Genomic DNA, 22,826 nt, shown 5'->3' with positions numbered 1-22,826 from the left:
GAGGCACACTGTGATATAAACATTCCAATAACCAATGTTGCCTTTTACTAAGGAGAACTGTTCATAAATAGTAACCCAGGCCTTGATCCACTTCTTGTTTCTGTCATCAGCAACACTTTTGCAAACTTGCAAACTTGTATCTGAGTTTAGCTCATATGGAATAAACGGTTACATTTTTAAAAGTTTGCRTTATTGTTGGGACCCTGACTTTATATCTAGAAAAGTAAACAATATGGAAAAAGTTAATAAATAAATGCAATGGCATTGAAGAATGTGACATTGAATATACTCTGTATGTGATATCCTGTCTGTAAATATGACCAATCCCACTGATCACACAAATTAAATGTATGTCTAAATCTGTAGCTTTGAGGAAACTGTGCACATTTTTTTTCATTTGCTCCATCTTACTATTCTTTTATTTCTCTTTTTAGTTCTGTACTGATAACCTAACACAAAACTTACTGTTCTGAAAAAGCACCTGTAGACAAATATTTAGAGTTGTTTGTCTTTAATCTATGAATTCATCTACCTACCCTTTCAATCCACTTTTTTATCACAAAATATTGAAGTTTTGCCTGACGCTTATCATTCATTAAGTGGAGGGAGAAAATTCATTACTGGCAATAAATGGATACAGTCATGTTGCTATCATTGAAATAACATCTGGTGATGTGGGGGGAACTTTGGTCCTATCTTTTTTTTTTTCCCTAGATCAGTAGGATTAAATTGGGAAGCATCATTTCTTCTATATAATAAGGCTAAATATTCTCAGCAATTGAAAACCAGTAACATTTTATAAATGAGCACATCATATTAACACAAATACGTATTCTTTTGATGGACCTTTAAATCCTAGTTTCAAGCAAAGACAGATTGTTGGTGTAGTAAATTAAAGCTGCCTTACTGCAGCTATTTTGTCCAAAGTTCTATCACAGACCTGTATTAATATTTTATCCCTTTAATTTTATTACATGATGCAGGCTTTATTTAAATGGATTTGACAGGCCTCTTGGTTGGCTTGACAACCAGAGGGAAAAATTAATGTTCTGCATTTAATCTCAGCTCAAGGAGCTAAATTATTTTGGAGGTTTAAGCTGTCATGCATATCATGCTAAATTATTGAATGCAATAACTATTAGCCTGCTGTCTATTTATAGATTTTTTTTTTAAAATTGTTGTTTACTTCTTGCCTCTTGAACTAATTTTGAAGGGAACATCTCTTAAGTTTTTCTCCTCCAGTACGGTACTACTGTATCACAGATATAGCACTGGCAGTTATTTAACCAGCAGTAGAGCAGGGGGTGATGGAGTCAGCAGTCTTCAAAGCTGTGGAAATAAAATAGCTTTCGTGCTGATGAATTACATACTGTACACAGTCTGTGTGACATATGCAGTCTTATTTGGTTCAAATATATTTAACTTTAAAAGTTAATAAAGGAAAGAATTATTTCCTTGTTTTTAATTTTATTGAAGAGAGACAGATCCAAAGAAGGAACTGAACCACTAAACTTGTAACTTAGAAGAAAATAAAACCCAGATTTAAAGCTCCAGGACAGTGGATTGTTACCTTAAGAACACACTATGCTTTAGGAAAAATGTAATGCAAGATAGACTGAACTGTAAAATGTTATTAGCAGTTGTTTAAAAAATGTTACAATAGGAACTATCACAGTAAAACCTGAGATAATATATTTATCCTCACTGTTGTGGGTACGCACTTTCAGCAGCTCCCCTGCTGTCTTAATTTGCAATGCTGAATTATGTCAAAAAGGGGTGATAATGTATATACTATATAACACTGTTAAGCTTTCAGGCCTGTTTGTGTAGTGAGGGCTCCAAGGAATATCCGTCTCTAAACATGGGCATATGTGTTGTGTCATCGTATTCTGAATTGCCTCTTCTCTCTCCTGGCACAAGARTTAGTTTAAGTCTCACCTCTGTTTTTTTCTGTTCCTTTTTGTATCAAAATAAGAGGTGCTTTATCTTAGTAACAATCTCTGTGCTGCTTAGTGAAGTCGAGCTTCTGTAACTGTTTCCCTTAAAACAGCATCGGTTTTGACTAATGGATCATAAGGAAGAGCTGAAATCTGGGAGACTATTTTCCTTGCAATGAGTAGTGATAGGCCAAAAATATTTCTATGCTTTCAACAGAATTCGTGCTTATTACAGATAAAGATGGAGAGCACTGTACTAGCTTTCTGTGAGTTGATGCATTTTTACAGATGTATAACAACAGAGGGAAGTCCTCCTATAAGATGTCCTGTAGGGTTCTTTGACATAATGTTAAAACAGTTAATAAACTAGCTCCTTTCAGCCATTGATTTAACCAGAGTAATTTCAAAATTGCCTTTTTGTTCTGACAAAAAATGAAATGCATCCTTTTTCTACAAAAGCCCACATGAAAGATGTTTCTTTAGATTTATTTTGAGCCAAGACAGGATGAACAAAGATCTTTATAGTGTAGTCACAACTGTAGCTTAAACAATTCTGCTTTCACTGTTTTGACTGCACGGAGTCACTGTTTTGCATGCTATGGAGTTTCTAAATGAAGTAAATTTTCCTTACTGTCTTCTGATATATTCTCTAAAACCTAGCCCACATTCATCGTGCACTCTAACTCTTCCACTGCTGCAAGTTCATTACTGTAATACAGGACTTGAAACTTTATTGTAGCAGGCTATTGAATAGTTTCAATAGCTTGAATTATAAAGAGGAATGGAAAGATGAAATAATTCCCTTGGTTTCAGTACAAAGCAAGTCAGTAGCAAAGGTAGGAATAAAACTTTAGGTGGCTTGAATCTTATGCCTTGACCACAATGCTGCTTGACTCCAGGGAAAGAGTTGTTTTCCTTCCCTTTATTCTTCAAGATCCAGCTTGTCTTTCCTAAAAGACTCTCAGTTAATCTCATGACTCAGTACAATTTCTCATAGTTGAGATTAGAAAGGTGAATGGGAAGAAGCCAGACTTTTTTCTTTTTTTCTTTTTATGATGGTTGTAAGTGGAGAAAGTAACCCTAACGATGACACTAATCTCTACAGGCTTGTCCATGCGTTCTCTAAAAGACACTGGGTAAGGAGAGGAAGGATAAAGGAACGATTTCCTGATATAGGATGAAACATGTAGTCCCTTTTAATGTGTCTGGTGTTGTCTCTGATGGTGGGGAGTACTAGGTACAAGTGCTCCTTTGGTAGTTCTTTTTTGGACTAGCTCTATAACTTCTCAAATTTTTGCAGTTTTGCAATTTTTGTACAGTTTTTGCTCATTCCTGCCTTTTATAAAGGTTTGTCCTTAGATTTCTGTCATAGACACTTCCACTGGTCTCTTCAATGTAACGTAAGAACTTTACCCTCAATTTCTTTCTAAATCATGTGGATCTGTTCCGTTGCTGTTGTTTTTCCCCCACCAAAGGTATTTGGCAGTCTTCAACTTGAATGTTAAAGTATTTAAAGCCTTTTTCATGATAAAAGTCTACTGTATTTAATATCCAGCTCTTCATACTGGATGGGTGAACAGGCCAAAGGCTCACCAGGCTCCTAGGTTTAACATCCATGTTCCTGCCTGTGGTCTTGCTACTCTGGTTTAGGTACACACTAGCTTTAACTCATTTTTGACCTCTGACACTTGCGCTCCACACTCTGCCTCCTACGTTTGGACGGAAATGGAGCATCGTCATCTAATTGCTCAGACCTCTAGGACCAGTGTTGGTCGTCTCCTTATGATAGCTCATTTTCTTAAAGGTGCTATTTTCCAGAGCTTTTATTTACTACTTATGTCTGTCTTGGTCACAGGGCACATGCAGATCCAGAGAAATGATAGGAGTCTGTGTTCTTTGCTTCTGTTTCTTCATCATTTTCTATTTTTATTTGGTCTGAATTCCCTAGAATATCCAACATACTTTTTCTTACACATTATTTCTCCTCTAAGTCAGGTGACCTTTCCTTCTAAAATGGCTGAGTGCTTAAGTGTAAATAGAAAAGCACTGAGTTTTAGTTACCTGCTGAGGTATATTACTACTACTAACTTTATTACTTATTATTTATCTATTACTGTATTATTATTCACTATTTGTCATATTACTACTTTTTAGATTCCTGATTCAAAATGGAGATAAAAAGGCAGTCCACTAATTCTGTCACTGAAACAGGATTTCTAATTTTAAAAAGATAGGGAGTTCTAGTCTCAGACCAAAATTATAAATAGTCCATAGACTTCCTTATTCATCACAACTTGCATTTTGTTGTGCGTTGTGAAAGGCTGATTAAAAAAAATGGATGCTGAAAGAACAGCCTAGAATAGTTTTTTCTGGACACAGTGGCTTTCTGTGCAGTGTTACTGTCACTTTGCCTCCTCCAGGGAATTAACATGACGTGCCACAGTTCAAGTATGTTGTCATAAGCATATGGGAGTCTTTCAATCTTGTTAGCTCAACTGAATGACTTAATGTGATTGAATAGTTTCTTCTTTAGTTTAGTCAGCTAACATGACTTTAGATTTTCTAGCCTGCTTCTAAATGGAGCTTTCAGTCATATCAAGCCCATTCAGTTGAGTAAACGTGACTGAAATACATGTTAATTTTTTTGCTTATTGAGACCCAGCCTTAGAAATTAGAGTTGGGAAAGGGTCTGAGGACAGGGACACCAAATTCAACCCTATATACTTTAAAGTCAATGCCAGCTTTGCTATTAACTTCCACAGGATCAGAAACAGTGTAAGAACAAGATTTCTCAAGCTATTTCTCTAATTAAAAATTGATTTTTGGCTTTGTGTAGATCAAAGCTGCTAGATACAAAGTTGGTGGTGGTTTTCACATTCCCATTTTGTAAGCCTAGTTGGCATACAGCTCATATGAGAACTGAGCTGGAACTAGTAGTAAATCTGATTCTGCTTTAAAAACAACAAACAACACTACCAATGAATGTCTGGCATCTGCAGAATTTTACTGACCTTAATATAAAGTACTTAATAAAACTGCCAGAATCAATATGTGTTGATCATAATTTTTTCATGGCAAAATCCAAACTCTGACTGCATCTCAATCATCTCTTTTTTTTTTTTTTTTTTTTTTTGGTTGATATTCTGTAGCTTATTAGATTCTTTGTGGGCTGCCAGTTTTTACTGTCCCTGCCAATTTAAATTAGTTATTCCTGAAGAGAAGCAATAAGCACATTTTGTGTTTAGTTAAATATTTGTTAGCCTTCACAAGGAAAGACCTTGCAACTGATGGGAAGCTGCTTTCCAGGATACTGAGTTGGGGCGTCTCTCCCTGCATCCCTCTAGCAGCATTTGAAATCTGAGTCAATTCATTCTGATTCTGAGCTCCTTCAGTGAAAGTTTCTAAATGCAGAACTTCTTTTTTTGTGGGGGGATGGGAGGAATCTATTTTTAATTTGAACTATTTGTGTTAAAGCTCATACCTGAACTCAGAGGAAAGTCTTCCTAGACCATTACCTTATTACTCTGTAGTAACTGCTATAGACCTATAGCAAGGAACTGCTAGTCCTTTGGTAGATTCTCAGGAATGAATTATCCTCATAATCTGTTTTTCATTTGTTTTTTGGAGGTTTTTTTTGTTTTCTTTTGGTCAGTCTGTCAGGTATACAGTCAAGTCTGCAAATCTGCAATAGGAGTGCATAGTAAAGCATGTAGAGTGTATGACTTGCACGCAGGGACTGTGGACTCTAAAATTGCTTAAATGACATTACATGAAGTTTTGCTGTTGAGTGGGAAGTCCTCAACTGAGCACATGCACTCAGAACTTCATCCAACACATCTATCATTTAACAACCTACTTTGTTTTTCTGCATTGTGACTAAAATTGCAGCTAGGAGAATTTAAGTTACACAATAGGATGAGTTGAGAAGCATAGGAACAGCCTGTCTGGGGAAGTTCTGGAGTCTTGGTTGGTGGATGTAAGAACAGATTAGACGTGTCTTAGAATGGTTCAGGTATTCTTGATGCTGGCTTAGGGAGGAATGTGGCCTGATAAAGTCTTGCCAGTACTGTTATCTTCTGACTTACCCGTATTATACCTAATAGTGAGTATATAACTTTGTGTGTAATATAACAAGGAGTATATAAAGAAGAAAACTTAAGAAATAATATATTGTACTTAAACCAGCATAGTATATTTATTTACTGTATCATTTAGAGGTAGGAAATCATGTGTTTTCATTTTCCACATATTGCAGATATATAATGAGATGTCATACTTGCTAAGAATATAGAGTTCAGCTGGACCAACAATTTGGGAAGAAGAAAGTACTGTTGTCTCCTTTTAACACAGAGAAATCTGAGGCATAGTGATGCTTACTTGGAGTTACACAGTAAGCGCGAAGCCCAAAATATGTACCAATGCCATTAAATCATTGACTGTAAGCAATATTTGCCTTGCTGTGGTTCCCCAGTGTAGTAGTAAAGTGTGGGGGCATCCAGGAACATGTCAAATAGTCATTTTGCTGTTGTAAAGATAGGGCATGTACTGTACTGTTAAGAATCTAGCTTTTAACAGTGTTTCAAATCCTTCTGTACTTGATAGAAAAGGAAACACTGGGTTTCTTAGCTTAAAACAATTAAGCAGAAGTAGAAAATACAGGTTAGCTTCTTCTGTCACATGGTCTTAGGTGAAAGCTGATGAGAATCCTTTTCATTTTGCAATTTTTCCTAGTGGAAGGGATAAGTGTTCGTATTTCCTAGAGCATACTGCCTCTTTTTCATGCTGTTGTTCAATAGGATGAACTAAGCTCTCTGAAATCAGCAAAAAGGTGTCTGAATGACAGTATCCTATTAAAAAGGATTAAGAAAGTAGCTACCTACACATTTTAATAGAATGGATGTTTTAATGGTAAAACATTCCTGTATAAGCAATTCTGTGGCTGAAAGTCCACAACCTTGTAATGCTTCCTTCATCATTTTCTGTAATTTCACGTCATATTTGCAGTTACTTATAATTTGAATCCTGATGAACACTATTTAGCCTGCTTTTATTCTTAGCAACGATCCTCCTATGCTGCCTTACCTTCTGTTGAAATGCATTTGAAGTGTATATCTGTGCTGAAAAGTTGCAGTGCTCTGTCAAAAATGTGTAGAATGGACTGACTGCTCAGCATTCTCTGCGAGTATGAAAAGTCAGCAAAAAAAAAAAAAATCCTATGCTTTTGTGAGTGTTTTTGAGGCAGTAGTGCTAAAAAGAAACACAGGAAACTTAAATCTCACACCATTCAGGGAGCTGGTGGTTCAGCATCGGTAAGAAAATAGAATTGTGTAATTGCAAAAGGTATGATGGGAAGACAGTGGCAAATGCCTGGTTCCCAACAAACTGTGTGTGGGGGGGTTATGCCAGCAGAGAGCCTCTCCTCAGCTGCTTGGCATCTCACCAGAGATCAGAGACAGACCAGATCTATTCACTCTTCCGTGCTGCATAAATAGGACTGGTGAGTGTCACTGGAACGTGCCCCAAAAGATGTACTTGATTCTTGTATCCTGCCTGGCTGTCTGACGTTTTTTTTTTGAAGGAGGCTTGTTTGAAAGTGATATTTATGTATGCATGGATTGGCTTGGAACGTTCTGGATTGAAACACCCGCAGTTGCATGGCTAGAGAGAAGATCACTTTCTCTTATTTCCTTTTTGAGAGTTAGCTTCCCTGTAGTTGGAACAAAGGCTCATCTTTGGTGTTAGCTCTGACGCCAAATTTTCTTTAATCGTTACCAAGGATGGAAATAGAAATCGGGTATGATAAAAGCTGGATGAGGAAGAGAATGGAATAACAATTAAAAACTCTGAGTATCTTAATCACTCGAAGTGTTGCAGACAATGGAGGAGGATCAAGCCCAGAAGTTCTCTTAAAAGTCAGTGAAGTTACTGGAAAGGATTTTAGTAGTAGTGACAAGCGATCCAGTTATAAAACTGTGGTAAAGAAAGGGGAATGATACTGTGCTTTGTGGAAAGAATTTTTTCAGAGAGATTTCAAAGAGAAACAAAGACGTATAAACTTTGGAAATGTTTTGAAAGCTCTGAGACAGTCTGCAGTCTGGTGGAACCTCTAAATGGAAACCATATTATAATGGAGCACCGCGGAAAGAAAGAGACTGCTGGAAGATTCTGGTTAGATATGGAAAAAAGCAGTGAGACTTTGTCTGCTGAACAGAATTAGATCAAACTATAAATTTGGAAGAAAAATAGCACAATGTTACACTTAATCCAAGAAGAAGCTTACACTGTAGTCAAAATAAATTTATGAGAAACAATGTAGGTGACTTCACAAATCATCAGAGAAAACACTGACTTAGTGTCTGTTTTTTGTATAGGTAATTATGAGAAGTAAGAAAGGTGTGACAAAGCCTGAAGATAAAAATGGAAAATACCTGAGGAGAAAGAAAATGTATTTTGTGCAGCAAAGGAAAGTAATTGTGAGAAGTCTTTCATAGGCAGTTCTATCTAGTGACTAAATTATCACCTTGAACACAAACGAAACTTGTATTTACTTACAAGTTTGCCCAGTCATGCAGAAACCAGTGCATTGTAACTAAAGTTGCCATAAAGGGTTTACAACCTAGTTATGTTGAACACGGGCAGGTGTCTGTGCCTCAGCTTGCACAGTTGGGGAACGTGCATACTGAAGATGTCTGAGAGTTAGATGGGATTGCTTCAGGAAAAGAAATTGTGTATTCTAGGGCTGAAAACATCTGAAAAACTAAAACATAGAAAGACAATATCATAGAAAAACAGCAACTGCTTTGGATAAAATAAAATGTAGAGAAAAAAGCCAAACTAAATGGAAGCATGGAAATAATGTAGGAAAGACAAAATTCCCCGAAAGAAAGTAAATGATGCCATTAAACAAAAGATAAGATTAATAATATTTGGCACAATTCAGTATCTGACAGTGTTATACTTGTTAATATGCTTAAAGAATGTTAAAGGCCTTGGTCTAGAACTGATACTGAGGTGTTTGTGCATACTGTAAAATTAATTACATGATGATCTCTGGTTATTATTCACACTGTCCAGAAATAATATGTTAAAGTGTCACTCCTAAACATGTAACTTGATGCATAAAATCTACCTTGAGTACAAAACGTGGTAAATACAGATAATAGATCACAGCTTGATCCCTATCAATTGACCTACCAATACAGGGCATGCAGGGACTGTTCTAGTGCATGGTACCGTGAACTGCTGCAGTGTTGCTTGCTAGAAAATACAGAATCAGACTGCATGGTTGTATGGTCACTCCTGTTAAAACGGAAAAAAACCCAACCGGATTATATGCTACAGTAAAGGTTGACAAGACCTGAGATTTTTGTAGCTACAAGACAGTGTGTGTAACTGTCTTACATACATGGCACAACATGGGCATAAGAGATGCTAGTTTTTCCTGGCTTTGCTTCTCTGTCTGGGGTACTTACTGAACGTTAGACCAGTAGATGGATTAGGACATGTTAGGTAATTAAGTAACATCAGTATAAAGAGCTGAGTAAAACAACACAGACTAAAACTGCCAAGATACATCCTTGCATGTGAAGGGTGCTCTCACTGACTATCTGACAACCTTGATTTATGTAGTGTTTGTTCAAGACTGTTTTTTTCCTTTTAAAGAAGGGAATGTAAATGTGACTGGTTATTTACTGGACTGAAATTGTTTGAATCTGCGTGTGTTAGAGCCTGACAGATGGGGATCCTTCCCTGCCTCTCACAGGTTGCTTTTTAAATTATTTGCTTTCATGTACCCAATAAAGATGTACAAAAATCATAGTTACAAGCTCATACTCAGGATTTTTCCTTGATTACCTCCACCTAAAGTGCCGCAGGATATTGGTTGTAGGCCAGTATCTAATGTTGCAGTGTTAATTGGCTATATCCTTTTTTCATCTGTATTTTCTCTTGTATTTCAAGGATTGAAATGCTTTTAAAATGTAAGGTGTCAAATAGCAAAACTCTTCTTCCATACTTTTTCTCTGGTTTTTGAAATGCCATACTTCTTGCTGCATCCTCTAATTCTAAATCAGCTGAATGTATTTGCTTTTATAAAGAAGAAAGATATAAGCAAATGATTGAGAGAGATGTGGAAACACTTTCCTCCTTGTGGTTAGTCCTCTCTTCATTATTGTTAATTATCACGGCATGTCCATGGACAGGACCAGAAGGCTGCTTTGGCCTCCAATTAATTTGGCACATGTGAGTTGTTAAGAACAAATGTCAAGCTAATTTCCAGGAGAGAAGTTTAAAGCTGTCTAGCCTGCAATATGCTTTCAGCTGTTCAGTCCAAACATTTTAAAGTCTCCACCTCTGAATCACATTTGTCCTGACACATGAGAAGTCAAAGGATCTAAAATTTTGTACCACTATTGTTTCCTTGATCCGCTGGCAAGATGAAGTAATAGTGCAGTTCTGAATTGGGCTCATCAAATGCTTTTTGTGTGGTTCTAGTATATGTAAATGCAGAATCCTGCAAATGCAGATTCATGTAGCTTAGCAGAAGTTTAACTTTCTATTGGCACCTTCTGTGCCAAACTTTTAGATTATGAAGAACATCTCATTATAAAATTTTTATTTGAAATGAAGCTACATCAAGGCATATTAAAGATCTACAGAGATATTTAGCCTATGAACCCTTTCATATCTCTGCCATTATCATTTCTGGATTTTTTTTTAAATAAACCTTAGTTATTAAAAGGAAATGTGGAATTTGCCATTTTATTGGGATGGCAGAGCAGGAAAACTGAAATTTTCCCACAAATTCTGAGTTATGATTAATTTTACAGAGGAAGCATCCTTAGGATCTGTTGGTAAATTACTTAGTATGTTTTCACATGTTGAAAGGTAAAATTCGTGTTCTCTTGCTTAAGCATGTGTTACTGTGGTTTTGGCTGTTGAAAAAAAGTGAAATTAAAAGATTGTAGACAAATTTTGTTGTTCTGAACAGACAATGTTTTCCACGAGAAGTCCTGTGAAATAATGTCAATGGAATGTGCCTCCGGTCAATGGAGGAGGAGTACTAGAAGATCATTTTAGAGGGTAGAAATCTCAAAGACTGTCTCTAAATGTAGTTGAACCTCTGGATGCGTGATTTTATTGTGCAGCCATGGACGTAGCAGAACGCCTATTACCAGGGAAAAAGAATGCAAGGTGATGATTCGCTCCCTTTGGGACAACGGAGGTGACAGATAGCAGAGTATGTCCTTACCTGCTGATTCATATCAACTGATAACTTATTATTTTCATTAGCAATGGTCCCGTCAGATCCTTTCATCACACTTCCAATTCAATGACCTGTGAAATCAGGAATGTTCAGGTCATTGTCAAAAAAGTATATATATTAGGAGCACGCATTACAGTTGATAGTATTCAGTTCAAGCTGAAAATAAAAGCTGAATTTCATCTTCTAAAAAATGTTTGAAAGCATGTGTTTTAGGAAAAGTGATATGCAAATATGACTGAGGGTGGCAATTAACTACAAGTGCTTGTCTTCTGTGAAGCTGAGCTACAGTAGCAACCAGAATGCCAAAGGCTATTCCCCTCAGGCCTCCCCCAAAAAGGTTATAAAAAAATCAGTGTTCAAGTCCTAGTATTTTGGGGGTTTGTGGAGATTATTTGATTTAATTATAGTACTCAATTTCTATTTCAGAGTACTCTATTTTTGATTTACTAACAATTGTTAACATTTGTCATATTAAAGATGAAATGCTAGCCCCAAAGAGGTCACTGGGAGTATAACTAGGGACTTTAAACAAAAATTGATCTCTTGTCTCCTAGACCCTCCTGAAGTAGTAATTGTTATTAAGGTGTCCAGAAGTACATAATGAGCCAAGTTTTCTGTGAATACTACTTAAACTAACAGTTCTCTGCTCATTAATAGGTCAACAGCGAGACTGTCCGTAAAACAATGTTAAGATTGCTCAGTTAAGCGTTCAGAAGCCAGGAAATGCCAAATCTCGGCCTTGTGGATGTGTAATATCAGAGTTCCTAATTAGATGAATACATACTGTTTCTGAAATCATACAGTATGATATTTAACCGGCCTATTTATTCATTAAATTTGATTTTTGAGCCTTTATTCTTCATGTAATCTAGAATCCGTGGTTACATACAAAAAAATCTCTATAAAATAGAGCATTCAAATAACAGGAAGGCAGATCTTTCTTACAGAGAAAAAATATAGCTTACTTGTAGAAATACCTTTTTATAAGTTATAACCTTCCTGCAAATGAATTTTTTGTCTTCCCAAATGCTGTATAACGATGCTACATATGTGCTACACTTAGTCTTTACTTTTTGTTTAGAAAATGACCCTATGATTAAGGATTGAGATTAAATTATGAAAATTTACACTAGATCTATGTAAAATGGATTTGTTTTGGTAGGTTTAGCTTTTTTGCCTGCAGTGCTGCACTATTATTTTTCTTGTGATCTCTACTGTCTTGAAGCGGGGATGGTTTTAAGATGGAAGTAATTACTTCGTTAACAAAGTGGAATTATATGGTACCAGACCTCCATCGAGTAATATCTAATCTTCCTACAGTGCACACCCACTGCCCCCTTCCAAAAGCAGAGTTAAGAAGTAGAAATACCTATTTATGGCCAAAGCACAATGAATTTTATAGGATTGGGGAAAGAAAGAATTATAGAAATTAGAGCTATCAGGGCAAGAAGAGAAAAAGATATTGATTCTGTTAGATTGTATCCATATTGTACAGAAATTTTGAAAATTATGTTAGGGATGAAAAGGAAATCAATCCCACAGTGATAATGGTAAGGGATAGATATATCCTGTATATCATGGCTGATTGCTTTTCATGGTTTTGTTGCTGTTTTTGTGTTGTTTTTTTGCTTGCAATTCTAGTTTGATGTTTTGTGTGTGTGTGTGTGTGTGTGTGTGTATATATATATATATATTTTGTCTAAAATAGAAGAGAACTCCTCAGACTTTCCTTCTGTCAGTAGTTTAGAGAATTTAAAAATATATTTCAGGTCTGGAGCTACAGACACATTATTCTGAAGAATTACACTGTGGCTTTAGGTATGTTCATGTCTGTGATTAAAAGCTCTTTACATACGCATCCATCTCCTTTAGCTGTTCTACTGCTTCGCTTGAGAATAACTGTACTATCAAAGTGACAAAAGGCTAGCTTGTATTCCTAGGGGAAGTAATTATAGCAGCATAGAGCAGAAGGTAAAATTATCATTTGCTTGCTATTTTATAATGCTGTACCAAATATTTATCATAGTATTAGTAAAAAAGCCATAAACTTTATGTAGATTTTAGAATATAACAATAAATGCACTTACGCTGCAATGAAAAGCTAGGTTTTCAAGAAACCCAAATAAAATATATTCTAACAATAGTTTAGTCACAGTATAAAATATTCAGGGTTCAGGGCTTAGTATTTTGCTGTCTTGTTTTATACACAGAAGTGGTTCATTTATCCTTGGGCATTTTTACAAGCTTGGATTGGCTGTTGTGAAGCTGAGCTTTTATTGTTAGTTTATAGTATCCAAAGGCATATACTGCATGTTTTTCACATTTTGGAAAAAGATATATGAAGAATGGCCTCAAAATCTGCTTAAGTTACCTGTGGTATCAATGTAAAGGAACACTTTGCTAACATCTGTAATATTTTTGGGTAGTCTTGACTGTGTTAGTAATGAGATCTTAAAGTTTAGATCTTTCATTTAAGTGTTTGGGCAAGAACAGAACTCCACATATGCTTTACAAGAGCCAGCTATAGTTTTGTACTTCTTATTTCCTCCTTTTCTGTACTGCCATTCATGTGGTAAAATCCCCCGCAACAATAATCCAGTCCTTGAATGTGCAAAGTGCATGTGGTCATATCCGTTCATCTGACCAATGCATTGGTGAGTCCTTACCGCCCTGCACCTGTCTGCATGCAGGGATTGTGCCGCGTTGAAGACTATAGCCACAGGAAGGCCACAGACCTCAGTCGGACAGTGTCTGCTGTTTGTACGCATACAGCTAAATGTTTGTGCTTCCCGCAGAAGCCAGTGGGATTGTTCAGTGCATGATCTGTGCTTTGCATTGCTCGGGCAACTTATGAGGTTTGTGCCCAAGTGGCTTAACAGTAACCCATGGTTTGCCGGTTAATGTAGTGGGGCAGCATCTGTCTTCCTCTGAAACAGAAGTACAGTCAGCTCCATGACAGCCCTCCCTCTGTGCCATAATGCGTTTAATACAGCTTTGCTGAGGGAAAGTTTGTATCTCCAGATTCAGTAAGAGGAAAATTAGAATAACAGATAATGCTTTACGTGGTCAGGTCTCTTATCATTGAATGGTCATTCTCATGAATGCAGTTTAAACTGGAACACAAAATGTTTTTTTCCTGTTGGGCTGCGAAAAGTCAGGGCAATGGGTTTTCTGTAATGCAGTCTCATGTGGATGCTGAAGAGCTCAAGTTAATGTTAGTTGGTGAAAGCTGAATTGGAATTGTTCTCCTTTTTCTACGTTCCTCTGAAACCTCATCTGCTGGCTGATAAAACTGAGAAATAACATAACAATCCTTCAATGTGATTTCAGTCTGGAGACCTAGGAAGTTCTGCAGATATTCATTGTGGCTCTGTTGAGAACATGTGGCCATTAATATGAGGCAAGGAAAAGGACTTCAGAAATAGGGATCGGCATATAAGTTGTATGCTATTTGGAAAAGCAACACTATGGTTCATATATTGAAGGATGTTATTAATTGATAAATTCGTGTTTGCCAGAATGTTTAGGAAACCTTCGTGCCAGCTTTTCATTTTAAGTTCTGTTCATTCACTTAAAGCTAAAAAAGGATTTAATTTCATTTTTGCCTGTACATGAGAATAATGCTTGACTCTGTAGACCAGGATTTTTCGATTGATGTATTCATTACATTTAGCGTATTGTGGTAATACATATCATAAAAAATCATCAGAAAAGATATGAGGTGTTTTTGTATTGATTATGCATCTAAGTTATTTTTATCAAATATAGTTACTTCTGTGTTCTTGATTACTTATTCCTGAGTAATCTTCTCATAGAATAGTTTTGTTGAAACTCTTTTGTATTGTTTTTAGTAAAATTTGGAATTAAAAATAATTAGCATCTCATGTCAATAACACTCCAAAGAACATTTACTTTACACTTAAGCAGCATATGTGTATACAGTAAGAATAATTTTGATTTTCAGACTTCTGGGTTTAAGCAGTTTTCCACAAATTTTGAATTAAAATTGAGAGCCATTAAGCATGTTGCAAAGTATGTTATACTGGAAGATATATTTTATTAGCTTCATGAATAAAATTAAAATGCCTCAGAACAGAAGTGCTTTAAACAGTAGATTCCAGGATGTACTTCCAGATGGGGGCAGCATTGCATCAAAAAGAAAAACAAGAAACAGGCAGCCCTGAACTGGTGATTAAAACTCTTCACTCTGAGGGAGGGAGGTAGACTCCCAAATCAGACTAATAAATCTGTGGTTAATAACACGTTAGTCAGAACGGCATGCCCCATAATCACTGCTGTTGATGCATTTGTCTTTCTTTACACACCATATTGATTTTAACCAAGGATTCATCAAAGAGAAAATGTGCATAAGAAAAACTAAGAAAATGAACTGTGCTGCTTTCTTCTTTAACTCTATTGGATAATTTCTCCTTAAAACTGTGCTACTGTTGTTAATTTCTGGAAAGGATTAGCTTTTGGTGTTGTAATTTAAAATATTCTTGAAAATGTGTTTCCCCAGTAGTACTTATTACCGGTAATTGGCTATGTAAAGAATTGCAAGAACAAGGCTGGTGCTATAGAGATTGCAGGTGACTGAGTTTAGTGCCAGGAGCCTGCAAAAGTATAGGCTTTTGGGATTTGTGTCTGGCTATGCATTTTTCACTCTTGTGCTGCTAGAGAGGAATTCCTTCTGCTTCAGTCAGGCAGATGTTTATACGCACTCACCTCCCATGTCTCAGATAACCACTGCAGCAGATGGAAAATCATCTTTATTGATTCTGGAAAACAGGGAATACAGAGAATGACAGTTTGCTCAGTAAAAGAAAAAAAATAGGCAATTAAATTACGTTGAGTGTGTGTTACAGGTAAGGAGAGCCTCATTAAAATAGATCTTGGAGCAATTTCAAATTCTGGCACTCACTTGCTTTGKAACTAGATCATTGTCCCTTTTCTTCAGTTCATGAAGTTTAGTTGCATTGTCAATGTTTCCATGGTAAATGAATCTGAGGTGCACAAAAAGTTAATGAATTACTGAGAGCAATCTCAGGTAACTTTATGCAGCTTGTTTTGCCGTGGCTAGAGCAAAAGGTAGAGTGAGCGGAAGGAGACATCCCGTTGCTGCTTTGGCAGAACTGCTAGGTTAATTAAGTGTCGAAGCCTGCTGCCAATTGCTTGTTCACTTGTTGACTAGAATGATCCTTTCTCAGTCAGTCTGAAAATGGAGGAGTGGCAATCAGAAGATTTTAATTTTTGTTTTTATTACCAAGAATGGTGATCAAAGCCTTGTAAGAATAAATTTTTGCTGCTCACTACAGAAAATTCCTTCTGTCAAGCAGGTTAATTGTCAGTTGTAAAATCCTCTTCTGGGAAGAAAGCAAGCTGGTAGAGATCTATTTGTAAAACTTTGCACTTGTATGAGGCATAAAATGTGTTTTTAGAAGTGTTTACTGGCATAGATATATACAGTAATGAAAAATACACCTTGTTTGGTTTTACAAGAGCCTCAAAAGCATGGAATACAGTGGATAGAGTTGTGCTTATGACCAATGGGAAAACTACATGTTTCCCCTCAAACACAGATTCCTACACTCATAACTTGTGCTACTGTATTTATATGCAAAGATTTCTATCCAAAAGTTCATGGCAATGGTTTTAAAGTTTGTTGTGGGCAGAGACAATGTCAACAGGTGAATCCCCCTGCCCCTCGGTATTAGTATTAATAAATTCTAAAGGTGAGTTCTCAGGCTGAACACTACTCAAGAAATCCATATGCTGCCATGCATGTTCATTGGCTGACTAAATATTGTACGGCTGGATAAATGTCATAGTGTGCTTTGGGCCAGCTCTTGTAGTGAAAGTGCATGCCTCTCTCATATTGGGAAGGGGACTGAGGTCTGCAGAAGCTGTATATAAGGCTGACTGGATGATTGTTCAAATTAATTGTTGGATACGCAGGATCGCCTGCAGCTGATATAAAATTACATTATGTGCAAACTTTGTGTGAGAGAGAAACAAAACTAAAAGCAAGTTGTGTAGGGAGCATTTTCTTTCTTGCTTATTTTGTAGCTGTGTCTACATTGCAGTGAGAGGTGCAATTACAGCACGCAAAGGCTTACCTGAGTGGTCTTTATCCAGCTCAGCTGAACGCTGATGCCTTAAGGCCATGGTAATATAAACTTCAGAAAGGGAGAGGGAGCATCCAAAGAGATAAGTGGCTTCTATTTAGTGAAAATAAGATTAAAATTGATTAAAATGCAAACTAATACAGGTAACATTAAACTTGAGCCTTCTCACTAGATGGGTGTCTCATGTGTGCATGTTATCCATAATCAGGCTTATAATTGAACTGTTCATGTGGTCACTGCTAGAAATGTTCTGAAATTCTCAAGTTGTTCATATAGTAAAAGATAATTCTGAAGTGAAAACATTTTTTCTTTCACCTGGCTATGGTAGATGAGCTCAAGTGTTAGGACCAGTTTATAAAATTGGTCAATTTTTAATGTGAAGTCACAGGATTCTTTAAAAAAAAAAAGTCTTTGTTTTGTCTGCTTTAGGAATAGACATATGAAAGAAAGAACTAATGCAGATATTTCAAGAGTTTTTTTGTGTGGGTATGCAAAATTAAAAAAAAATGGTGGACTTAGAGCACTACATACTACTGTACACAAGAACGATATTTTCTTGCTCTCCTCCCTTTTCAAGGTAGATTCTTTTAATTGAAAAAAGTGAGCTGTTAAGCATACAGGGTTGTTTTGATTACTCAAAATATTCCCAATGTTTTATGCATGCAGGTTGACTGCAAATGTAGCATGACTAATTTATTTCTCAATTAATTTTAGTCAATTAACTAAAATATTTGTCTACTTGGACGTATTTTTTAGGCAATAAACTAACTCTGGCTCCATCCAGCTGCATTTCAATCCTTGTATTGAAATACAGTTTGCAGAATAAAGAAGCTGTACCAGATTTATCCTGGTAAACGTCCATTGACATTGGCCATATCCGTCTCTGTTAAAGCCAACCAGGTTTTACTGCGGTTGAAAATGGCTCCCTGCAATGGCTTCTGCAGTGATAGAGGACAGGCCACTATTAATGATATATTTTTCATCCTTTTTAGGATGTGAATAATATTCACAGGTGTGAATAGCAGAGAGAGGGAAAACCAGCTCTTATTTTCAAAAAGGAAATTTATGCAGAATGTGATTTTTAAACCATGTKTGATGTATTTCACACTTAAGTAAGCTTCTCCTTATTTTTATTATTTTCAGGCAGTCTGTAATACCAAAGTATAACAAATTGTCCAGTTAAACCTAAGAGAGGTTCTGAGGAAATCTGTATGCAAGGAAGTTCAAAACACCTTTGTGTCTTTGATTCTGGATATTTTTAACTGTAGTAGCCTATATAACTCTTGGTTAGGAAATGGCAGAAAAGGGTTAGCTTGTGTCACACCTTTCGTACTCAGAGATAACAGTGCAGAAGTGTGTGCGTGTGGGGTCAGTATGTTGTGTTAAGGTCTCTTTTCTTTACAGCTTTAAGAAAGAAGTAGAACTTGCATATTTTGAAGTTACCAGCTGATTTTCTTTTTTCATGATGAGTCCAAAAAGCAGAAACTGTACTGGGCTCTGTCAATGATGTCATATTCTTTCTTTGGTAACAGAAAGTTAAACTAAAAGTATCAGAGAGATGGCATGACCATGGCATTGTGAAAGCTATCAGAAAGTGAATTCAAAACAGCAAATGCCCAGGGATTTCTGGTGGGGCCTTTTTTACCACAAAGGGCTCAGCAGTGTTGGTGTTCATCAGGCATGTAGGTGACTGATCTATATTCCTGTTCCAAGTCAGGGAGAGAAAGGCTTTAGGATATGGGAAACCTGGATCCAAATGAGTGACCTAACACTGCCTGCTCTTCTTGGCTAGGTCTCTTCTTGGCTTTATGTGAAAAATTTTGAAAGATTTCTGTTCTGTCCTCATATAGAACAGAGTATATTTCTTAGCCTTGAAATCTTTCCATTGAAATGGCATGTTAATTTTCTGCGCTGCCCAGTCATTTGATCCTTTGTGATTAGTTTCAGACCCTCTCTAGGCAGTGTCTCCTCTCTGAAGTGCACTGAAGCTAGACTAGATTTTATTGTTTCTTATGTCTTTCTCCTTCAGCAATGCAGGCCTCTGTCCTGGTTTGTTTCTACAACTCTTTCCAGTCTTTCTCCATTCTGTTACTGCTATGGAGAGCTGCTCAGTAAAGTAGCCCTAACAGTCATTATCTTTTATGTCTGAAAAAAATAAGTAGAAAATCCTATTCCCTTTTGTATTACTCCCAGTTACAGTCAGGGTGAAGTGCTTAGTCTGGCAAACTCTTTTCATATCCCCTCGGTTGCAGGCAGTAAAAGACAAAACCAAGACCCTTTATTATCACAGTTTTAGGCAACTAAACAAATTTAAATGAAAAATATTTAATGGTAGTGGCCCTTATCACATTATTGTAAATGTGTGTTTTTGTGAGTGAATTATAAACTCTTAATAGTAAAGGCTATGTGCAAATCCTAACCTAAACAAACCTGAGTTCAGTTAGGGTTTTGTTCTCAAGACAGAACTCAGCCAAGTGTTTTCAAGAGGATTTGCTCAGCTTCAAAGCCCCTTCGTTACACTTGGTTGCAGCATACACAGTGATATTGATGCTATTTCCCTATGCTCTGTTTTTCACCGATTAATAATCCATTCAGTCAACTGTAAAGAGGACAAATACCAGCTAACAACTCTTTCCTGTGCAGCAATCTCAAAGTTAGGTTGCGGGAGGCTTTCTGTTGGCTTCAGAAGCCTGGGAGACTTTCTGTTGTGTTCAGAAATGTGAACAAAACTGATTAACCCTCTCTAAAGATTTTTTTTTTTACACTCAGACTCAGAAGTGATTTGAAATATTTCTCAGTTTGTAAGAAAAGATACGTCTTTGAGATGTACTTTTTTGACTTTGACCAATATCTAGCCTAATGATTCATTTTTTACCAGTATTTACCTGTCTCAATGCTGACTTTCCACCTTTGCCAAATCATAGGAAATGATTTACAAGACAGGTTATCTGTAGGGGAGAATGGAATCAAGGTTATATTCAGAACATCATTTGTCTTTTTTACCCATATGCTAGGTTTGGCTCTGAAACGAACCAAACTGCTTGTAGTGGAATCTTTTTTTTTTTTTTTTTCTCTTGGAAATCTCTAGTAACATTCCTGTTTTGCAGCAAGACTTGAGCTAGAGGCAGAGAGGCAGACAGCAAACTCCTTAGGCAGCTCCGTATCAAAGGATCTGATCTCATTTCAGAACCCTGTATAAATAAAAAGTGCTACACTAAACTGCATGGCTTCTTCCCGAAAGTGAACATTTTCATGCCACAGAGAGGAGAATCTGAAAAAACAGTCTGAAACATCACTAGCTAACATTTCTTCTAGGGATAAATACAAGATGTAGAATAGGGGCATTCTCTTACCTCGATTGTCCTTGTGTGATGCTTGCTACGTACATACAGACGCTTAACTCGGTGACCCTCTGTGTAATATATCATTAGGTAGTTGTGAGGTCTCACTGGATTTTTATACTTCAGAAAGTCTCCGAATAAGTCTTCTAAGGTGTGTTTTTTTTTTAATGTAAATCCACATTTCTCTCTCTAAGAAAAAAAGTAGAAGACACAAGAAAAAAATGTTTGGTTCAGAAATAACAGATGATTTTATAGAAAAAAAGTAGCTATTTAAAACTGAAGGATGTTAGGTTCTGGCTGTCCTAGCAGGAACATTATTATCTGAAGATCATCAAATTTTATTTTCTTATTATTTCATTTTTATTGGTGMAGATAAAAATGAGATGAATACTCTGCTACACAAAGAACGTACTCCTTTAAGCACATCTCTCTTTGTGTAAAAAGTTTTAATTAAAACTTGTGAATTTTTTCAACTTTGAATGATGCCCAGAGGTAAAGCATTGCCTTCTACATGCTTATTACAGAGCAGGCATCTGTTTTACCTACCACTGTGTGGAACTGTATGAGGAAGGAATTTTTCTGAAACTTTGAAAGTGGGGGAAAAAAGATAATATTAAAGGCAGTTTTAATATTTGTCAGGGTAAGTTTGTGCAAGGACTAAGAACTTTGACTCATAGATGGAAGTGCTCAAGGTCTGAACAAATGGGATGTGGTGTGTTTTAACCCGAGACTAGCTCTGTCACCATCTGCCTGCTCTGTTCTGCTGTATTTTCTGCTTTTTTTTTTTTTTTTTTTTTCCAGTGACCATCTCCTGGACCTCTGAGCTGAATTTAAGATGGTCTTTTTATCCTTCTCCAGTCTTGAATGCTCTGGGATCAGTGTTTCTGTGCTCCCTTCATAATCAGACTTGGGGCTGGATTCTTTCCTCTCCTGGGTTTTGCTGAAATCAGCCACTGAATCCCACTCTAGCTGCTCCTTTTAGACACCAGGGTTTGAAAGCTCAGAAAGATTACTGCTGCTGCCTTCAGTCTACCAGGAGCTATATCCTCTGCATGCTTTCTTGCCCATTTCAAATTCATCTGTCCCTGATCCTGCTTTCTAGGAACCAAAAAAAAACTCCTGCCAGGGAACAGCATGTTTTAGCGAAGCACAGTAAAATTACCTCTCTATCATTCCTCCAGCTTTGGGCTGGGCATAGGCCAAGCAGTTTAAAGGAAAAGAATAAGGCCAGCAGTTAGGAATATATTTAATTTTCTTGACAAAGGAACAATTACAAAGCTAGGGAGAAGAGGGACAGATCCAGTTTTTCATCTGATCAACAGCATGTTTTACATTCTTCCTACAGAGGAACTGTGGTTCAGTAGTTCCTGGTAGCTGTCGGGAACTGTCTGAGCCATTTCATAAGCAATTGTAATAAGAGAAACAAGGTTGCCAGTGGGATCCCAAGTGGGATAGTCGCAACGAACAGGACCAAATGGTAGGGTAAAATCCGGCAATCTAATAGGCACAGCTATGCATTGGGGTGTCATGTCCTTTAGGAGGACAGCTGCCATTTTGGTGTTGTGAAGTGACTGTATCAGCTCAGGCTGACAGAAAAAGTTTATTTCCGTAAGGTAAAATATTGGCGTATCTGGTAGACAGTGGATGAAGATGCACATGCCATCTACTTCCTCAACACTTGAGGAAAGTCTGTGATTGCATGCCTGTACTACAGTTGTTTTTCTGTGAACCCCACCTAGGTGATGAACTGTGGTTCCAGCTGTCTCTTTTTCAAGAATGAGGTGACTCACTATGTTAGATATATTTGACCTCCATGTCTGACAACCCATTGCATCCTTCTGTGAGGATTTGACACCTGTGTGGTCAGAAGTGGTGTGATGTCAGTCCTGTTTCTGAGAATATTTATGTTCCCCTAGATTCTCTGCCTAGTAGTGACACAATATCTCTGTACTATAACTTCTCTCTCTTTCTGGATCCAGCCCATATTTTAGCTCAGAGAGCCCATGAGATCCCAAACCAACTGCTGTCATTTTCTAATAAAAGTGACTAAGCTTACTTCTTATTTTTCCTAAATATTTTAATTTGAAATATTATATTTTCTGTAGATATTAAAGATACCCAGCTACTTTCAGAAGACTCGTAGAAAAGTTAAGTACCC

Source organism: Apteryx rowi, unplaced genomic scaffold (genome assembly GCF_003343035.1).
Source record: "Apteryx rowi isolate R43461 unplaced genomic scaffold, aptRow1 scaffold_427, whole genome shotgun sequence".
In the NCBI taxonomy this organism is placed as follows: Eukaryota; Metazoa; Chordata; class Aves; order Apterygiformes; family Apterygidae; genus Apteryx; species Apteryx rowi.
Note: the sequence above shows the minus strand (reverse complement) of the source record.